The 7,366-nt window shown below is 41.3% G+C and overlaps 1 long non-coding RNA gene across 1 annotated transcript; it reads left to right on the top strand.

Moving 5' to 3' along the window:
• Window positions 1–5,647: 5,647 nt before the first annotated feature.
• LOC112617643 lies at window positions 5,648–7,002 on the top strand. The gene is made up of 3 exons (XR_003117940.1): window positions 5,648–5,721; window positions 6,169–6,237; window positions 6,740–7,002. It is a non-coding gene; the product is annotated as an uncharacterized LOC112617643 (long non-coding RNA).
• The last annotated feature ends 364 nt before the right edge of the window (window positions 7,003–7,366 follow it).

Below are 7,366 nucleotides of genomic sequence, written 5' to 3'. Positions count from 1 at the left end.
TTTCCTTGAGCTGCTGTGAGCTCCACCCAGTTCAAGCTTCCCAGAGGTTTTGTTTACCTAATTAAGCCTCAGCAATGGCGGGCACCCCTCCCCCAGCCTCACTGCTGCCTTGAGGTTAGATTGCAGACTGCTGTGCTAGCAATGAGGGAGGCTCCGTGGGCATGGGACCCTCCCGGCCAGGTGTGGGATATAATCTCCTGGTGTGCCTGTATGCTTAAAGCGCAGTATTGGGGTGGGAGTTACCCGATTCTCCAGGTGTTGTGTGTCTCAGTTCCCCTGGCTAGGAAAAGGGATTCCCTTTCCCCTTGCGCTTCCCAGGTGAGGCGATGCCTCGCCCTGCTTCAGCTCTCGCTGGTCGGGCTGCAGCAGCTGACCAGCACCGATCGTCCGGCACTCCCCAGTGAGATGAACCCAGTACCTCAGTTGAAAATGCCGAAATCACCGGTCTTCTGTGTTGCTGGCGCTGGGAGTTGAAGACTGGAGCTGCTCCTATTCGGCTATCTTGCTCCGCCCCCCCGAGGTTTACATTCTTGATAATAGATAATATGTACACATGTTCTTGATGGGAGGTAATGTGTACATTCATGAAAAATACAACGTGATTTATACTAAGTTCCAAATGACAAGCACTAATTTCTTTCTTCTTTCTCTTTTTTTCCAACTTATATTTTAAGTTCAAGGATACATGTGCAGGATTTACAGGTTTATTATAGTTTTACATGTGCCATGGTGGTTTGCTGCACAGATCATCCCATCACCTAGGTATTAAGCCCATCACCCATGGGCTATCCTTCTTGATGTTCTTCCTTTTCCAAACACCTACCCTCTGACATGCCCCAGTATGTGGTTCCCCCCCGCCAAGTGCCCATATGTTCTCATCATTCAGCTCTGCTTATAAGTCAGAACATGCAGTATTTGGTTTTCTCTTCCTGTGTTAGTTTGCTGAGGATAATGGCTTCCAGCTCCATCCCTGCAAAGGACATGATCTCATTCTTTTTTATGGCTGCACGGTATTCCATGATGTATATATATGTACCACATTTTCTTCATCCAGTCTATCATTGATGGACATTTAGGTTGGTTCCAACCTACTACTGTGAATAGTGCTGTATGTGTACATGTGTCTTTATAATAGAATGATGTATATTCCTTTTGGTATACACCCAGTAATGGGATTTCTGGATCAAATTGTATTTCTGCCTCTAGGTCTTCAAGGACCACATTGTCTTCCACAACAGTTGAGCTAATTTACACTCCCACCAACAGTGTAAAAGCATTCCTTTTTCTCCACAACCTCGCCAGCATGCTCGTGGATAAGAAGAATCAACACAATGAAAATGGTTGTACTCCCCAAAGCAATTTATACATTCAATGCTATTTTCATTAAACTACCACTGACATTCTTCACGTAATTAGAAAAAGCTATTTTAAAATTCACATGGAACCAAAAAAGAGCCCAAATAGCCAAGACAATATGCAGCAAAAAAAACAAAAAAACAAAAAAACAAAAAAAAAACAAAGCTGGAGGCATCACGTTATCTGACTTCAAACTATACTACAATGCTACAGTAACCAAAACAGTTTGGTAGTGGTACAAGAATAGACACATAGACCAATGGAGCAGAATAAAGAACCCAGACACAAGACCACACACCTACAATTATCTGATCTTCAATAAATCTGACAGAAACAAGTAATGAGGAAAAGATTCGCTATTTAATAAATGGCGCTGGGAGAACTGGCTAGCCATATGCAGAAAAATGAAAGCAGATCCCTTCCTTACACTATATACAAAAATCATCTCAAGATGGGATAAAGACTTAAATGTAAAACCCAAAACTATAAAAACCCTAGAAGAAAATCTAGACAACACCATTCAGGACATAGGCATGGGCAAAGATTTCACAATGAAGATGCCAAAAGCAATAGCAAAATTTGACAAATGGGATCTAATTAAACTGAAGAACTTCTGCATAGCAAAAGAAACTATCATCAGAGTGAACAGAAAATCTACACAATGGGAGAAAAATTTTGAAATATATCCATCTGACAAAGGTCATCTAGCATCTACAAAGAACTTAAATTTACAAGAAGAAAAGAAACAACCCCATTAAAAAGTAGGCAAAGGACATGAACAGAGACTTCTCAAAAGAAGACATACATATGACCAACAAACATATCAGAAAAAGCCCAGCACCACTGATCATTAGAGAAATGCAAATCAAAGCCACAATGAGATACTGTCTCACCCCAGTCTTCTTTCTCTTAAACACTTGTGGAGCACCTACTATGTGGCACTATTCCAGTGTCTAGGGATACAGCATCAAAGAAGAAAAAACTCTGTTTTCAAGGAGCTTACAGTTTTGTGGCAAGAGAAAGACCATCAATCAATCAACAAATTAAAAGTCAAAACTATCAGATAAAGATAACTGCTTTGAAGGAAAATGAGCAGGACAGAGGGATAGAGTTGTTTGGATAAAAATACAGTTGCGAAGTCTCAGGAAGTTCTTTTGGAAAAGCAAACACCTGAAAAATGTAAAGACTGAGCCATCTGGGTGAAAGCACCAGGCAGAGGGAGCAGTCTGGAAGAATTTGGAAGAAAAGAAAATCACTTACAGATTTGTTTCCAAGGAATCTTCACACAGAAGGTGGGGTTTGGCTAGGCTTAGAAATATGGCAGGACTCTGGGACATGAAGAGAACAGGAAGGAAATTTTAGATGAGCAGTAATAGAGCAGAGGCAGGGAGGGTCAATGAGTCAACCCATCCATCTGTGAAAGAGTTTGGATAAGGACAGTAAAGCAGCTGGAGATGGTTATGAGGGTTTTGAGTGCTGGACCACAGTAGTCCTTTCTCCAAAGGCATTGGGGAAAGCATTAAAGGAGACTAAAAGCAGAATACACAGAAGTATATATAGTTTGAGCCCACACCCTTTTATTTTCAGAAGAAAATCATACATATATTCACACAGATATGTAAGGCCACAAGGAATACATCCAATGGTAACACCCATTATTTCTGGATGATGAAATGGTGAGTTATTTTTATTTTTCTTTATGCTTGTTGTTGTTGTTGTTGTTATTGTTGAGACAGAGTCTCGCTCTATTGACAGGCTGGAGTGCAGTGGCACGACCTTGGCTCACTGCAACTTCTGCCTCCCAGGTTCAAGTGATTCTCCTGCCTCAGACTTACGAGTGCCTGGGACTACAGGCACGTGCCACCACTCCCAGCTAGTATTTGTATTTTTAGTAGAGATGGGGTTTCCCCATGTTGGCCAGGATGGTCTCAATCTCCTGACCTCATGATCCTCCTGCCTCGGCCTCCCAAAGTGCTGGGATTACAGGCATGAGTCACCGCGCCTGGCCTCTTCATGCTTTTCTACATTTTCCAAATTTTCTATAAATTATCATTGTTACTTTTATAAACAGAAAAAAAAAAGTGAAAGAATAAGCATTGTTATCATCAGAAAGGAAAGATTTAACATGGGAATGGCCCAAGGGAGTGTTGGAAAAAAATTAAGTGAACAGCGGATACAGATTGACAAGAAAAAGAAGGAGGAGTTTACTCAGTAACCTTTGAGCCACAGAATACAAACTCCTTTCTCTTGTAAGGTCAGCCCCAGTTCTGTATTTGAGAGTAAGCAATAGAGACAGCTGTGTGTATGGGTGACATTTCTCTACATTTTGCTCAGCTATTGGCAGCAGCCCTACTTTCTCTCTCCCCAAGCAGAGAGAGGGAAACTGCTAAATTGCAAAAAGAAGAAAATCCAAACTCCAAGATGCATTAAGATACAGGTTGTATGTTTATTCTTTCTACATATTTGGATGTCACAGCTCAAATTCCAACCTAAAAATAACAAGAGAATGAGCATTGCTTTGCGAAGTGAGATACAAGCTCCCCTTTGTGAAATTACTCCTCTGGGAATGTCCACAGAAGCTATCATCTTGTTTCACATAATCCCAGGAAATGAGATAGCATGGGAGATGTCTTTCAAGGGATCTGTCCAGGAATGAAGGGCACCGAATGAACAAGTCTTTGTTTCCAAATCGAAATCAGCAGTGCCCAAAACTCACCTTCTGTCATGGACTGAATTGTGTCTTCTGGTCCCACTCCCTCAAATTTATTTGTTAAAACTCTAACCCCCAATGTCATGGAATATGGAGATGAGGCCCTTGAGAGACAATTAGATTTAGATGAGGTCACCAGGGTGGCGCCCTCCTGATGGAATTATGCCCTTCTAAGAAGAGAAACCAAAGAGCTTACCCCCTCTCTGCCATTAAAGACACAGATAGAAGGCAGAAGTCTTTAAGCCTGGAAGAGAGCCACTACCAGAAATCAACAACGCTGGCACCCTTATCCCAGACTTCCAGACTCCAGAGCTGTGGGAAATAAATGTCTGTTGTTTAAGCTACCTCAGTCTATGGTGTTTTGTTATGGCAGCCCAAGTAGGCAGAGACAGTTTCCCTCCCTCTGAGTTCCTCCCGGACCCACTATCTGTACCATTACTTTCACTGCATCCTAGTCTGTCTTACAGTCTCATGTGCTTTAGGGGTAGATATCGAGTCTCTGCTATGTTAGTGTTTTGAAATCAGAACTATGTCCTTAAGTTCTACTACTTTCTGTATTGGTCCCCAAAGTATTATACATACATTCATCACTCAGTCTAAAACTATGTATTGAGTAACTACCATATACCAACCATGTTGATAAACTCTGAGGAATAGAGAGATGACAAGAAGTTTTTAAGCTCAGAGTTAAGCAGCAGAGCAGACAAAACAGGTACATACATAAACAAACCTAACAAATGCAATAAGCACAAATCTAGTGGCAAGTGAAATGCATGGTCACACAAAGGAAGGAGTGACTCTTTTACCTGGTATCAACTAAAGGGAAAAAATGAGACTATTTTTCCCCTTTTTTTTTTTTTTTTTTGGTAGAGGTGGGGTCTTGCAATATTGTCCAGGCTGGTCTCAAACTCCTGGCCTCAAGTGATTCTCTCACCTCAGTCTCCCAAAGTGCTGCAATTACAGGTATGGGCCACCATGCATGGCTAAAAAAATCAAGCTTTTAAAGATTTAAAGTTAATTTTATTTAAAAGCCCTGCAAAGGACTATAGACTGAGGCCTATAGCCCAGAAGCAGCCCTTTAGAGAGGTTCTATCAGAGGTTCTATCAGATTGCACCAGCCCAGTATTTTAGCGGTGGGCTATACAGATAATGAAGGTGTAGTATGTGTAAAATCACATCAAACTTGTTCAGAAGTTATAGTAAAGAGGAATCACATCAAGGGTATAAGATTATATCTGGTTATAGATATATACATTTGGGTGTAAGAGTATATCCTTATAGATTATAGAGGCATAATCACTAACCTTGTCAGACATTATCTTATGTGTAGGAAAAGGCAAGAACTAGGGCCATTTATCTTTTAAGAAATATAGTAACTCAGGCAAGAGATGTGGAGCACTGGGTCCTCTATCCTGTTTGCTCTACAAAGTATCACTCCAGAGAACTGCATGTGGTCACAGAGTTAGAGCCTTTGTGAAATCATGCCAGCAAGCATAAATGAGCAAATATGCCTTCTTACCTATGCTACTTTGTCTCACACTGAGAAGTGCAGATGACTCCCCAGGTGAGACGGCATTTGATTGAGAGCTTAAAACAAGAGTTCCACAGATGAGAAGAAAGAAGCTTTCGCTCCAGGCAGGAGAAACAGTGTGAGGGTGAATACAGAATGGTCTGGTGTAGTGTATGGGAGTGGGGAATGGGGGTGGTTAGAAATGAGGAGAGATCAGACTAGACAAGTAGGTTAGATGCAAATCATGGCCCCCGATTCCTGAATGAAACCCTAAAGAGCTTCTACCTAATGGTCTAAATCTTAGTCGGCTCTCAGGAGTTTTTAAGCAGGGAAATGAGTGATCTAATCTGCAATTTGGAAAAGAATCCCCAGAAAAAGAAAATAACATAACATCAGAAATAGAGACTCTAAAGGAGAATAGTGAAGAGACTGTTGTAATGGTCTAGCCAAGAGATAACAAGAGAGGAACAAGCAGAGGGACAGAGAGAATGGAGAGGAGGGCAGCATCATGGAGCCAGCTGAGTGTGGAAACCATGTCTGAAATTCAAGCAATTACCACTGTTACATGATTTTCCTCTAACACGTTCTGTAGCCCTGAGCAAGAAAGCATAACAAACCAGCCAACGAATGGCAGGTTTTTCCTGAGTGCAGGATGAGAAAGGTGCCCCTGGAAATCACCAGGTTATTGGAACTAAGAACACTGGTGAGTGTGTGGGGTGGGTGATTTTTCAAAACTCCAGATGGAAAGAAAGAAAGAATCTAAAGGAATAGCAAGGACTCACAAGAACAGATGTCCAATGAGGCTAAAGAATGGGTTGCAAAAAGAAAAAGAAAGCAGAAAAAGGATTTCAAAATTCATGATTTCAAAGATTGAGTCATTTTATATGTGACAAGTCTCCAGGTATTAAATTAAATTAATCCATTAATGTAAAAAAAAACCCAGAAAGTTCTTAGATGAAATAATTTTAAGGAACTAAGAGATTCAGTTGTTAAATAGGTCATCAAAAAGGACACTGAAGTCAACCAGGGTAATGACATGGGCTGGAGAGAAGTGGCAGACTGCAGGAAAAGCGCTGCAATCCTCAGAGAATGGATGGCAAGGTTGGGAGGCATACAGATGAAGTTCTGTATGAGTAAAGGAATTCTAATTTAAACAGTTTCAGAACTGCCAGGAAAGCTGCAAAACAAAGGTCTGAAAACATAAGAGAAGCTAGGAAAATGCAAGTCCTTCCTCCTGACCCTAGAAAATCTCTGGTGCCAAGGCTAGGACTCTGTTGCCAACTTCAGGCCTGGGAAAACCAAGATTCCAGGAGCCTCTACCTCTAGGATTCTTCCAAACATCTCACCATGTCCTCTGATAACTTTGTAGTCATCTGCCACATCCTACTTCTGAATAAAGCCTACATTCCACCTTTCCGTGCCTATACCCAAGAAGCCAAATGTTAATGGAGAAAACGACAAAGGTAGTTAACTAGTCAGTACTGCCAAAAACAAACAAAAAACCAGGCAAACAAAAACCAACCACGTATCTTTAGTAGACTCACATTGCCCTTCACTACACAATATTTTATATCTCGCTCACTCTCTTCAAATTTGTCAGAGCCCAATTTGACAGTCACTCACAGCCCATGACCTTGCTTATACTCTAAGGAAAAAGAAGACATCACATCTGAACACTCACATCTGCCAACCCCGAAACTACTAACTTAATAACACGTGTCCTCATCCTCTTTCTCCCATTGCAATGGGGGAAGTATCCCCACTTCTGTTAAAGGGCAATTGCACACATC

Source organism: Theropithecus gelada, unplaced genomic scaffold (genome assembly GCF_003255815.1).
Source record: "Theropithecus gelada isolate Dixy unplaced genomic scaffold, Tgel_1.0 HiC_scaffold_304, whole genome shotgun sequence".
NCBI lineage: Eukaryota > Metazoa > Chordata > Mammalia > Primates > Cercopithecidae > Theropithecus > Theropithecus gelada.
This window is presented reverse-complemented; position numbering and strand designations above follow the sequence as displayed.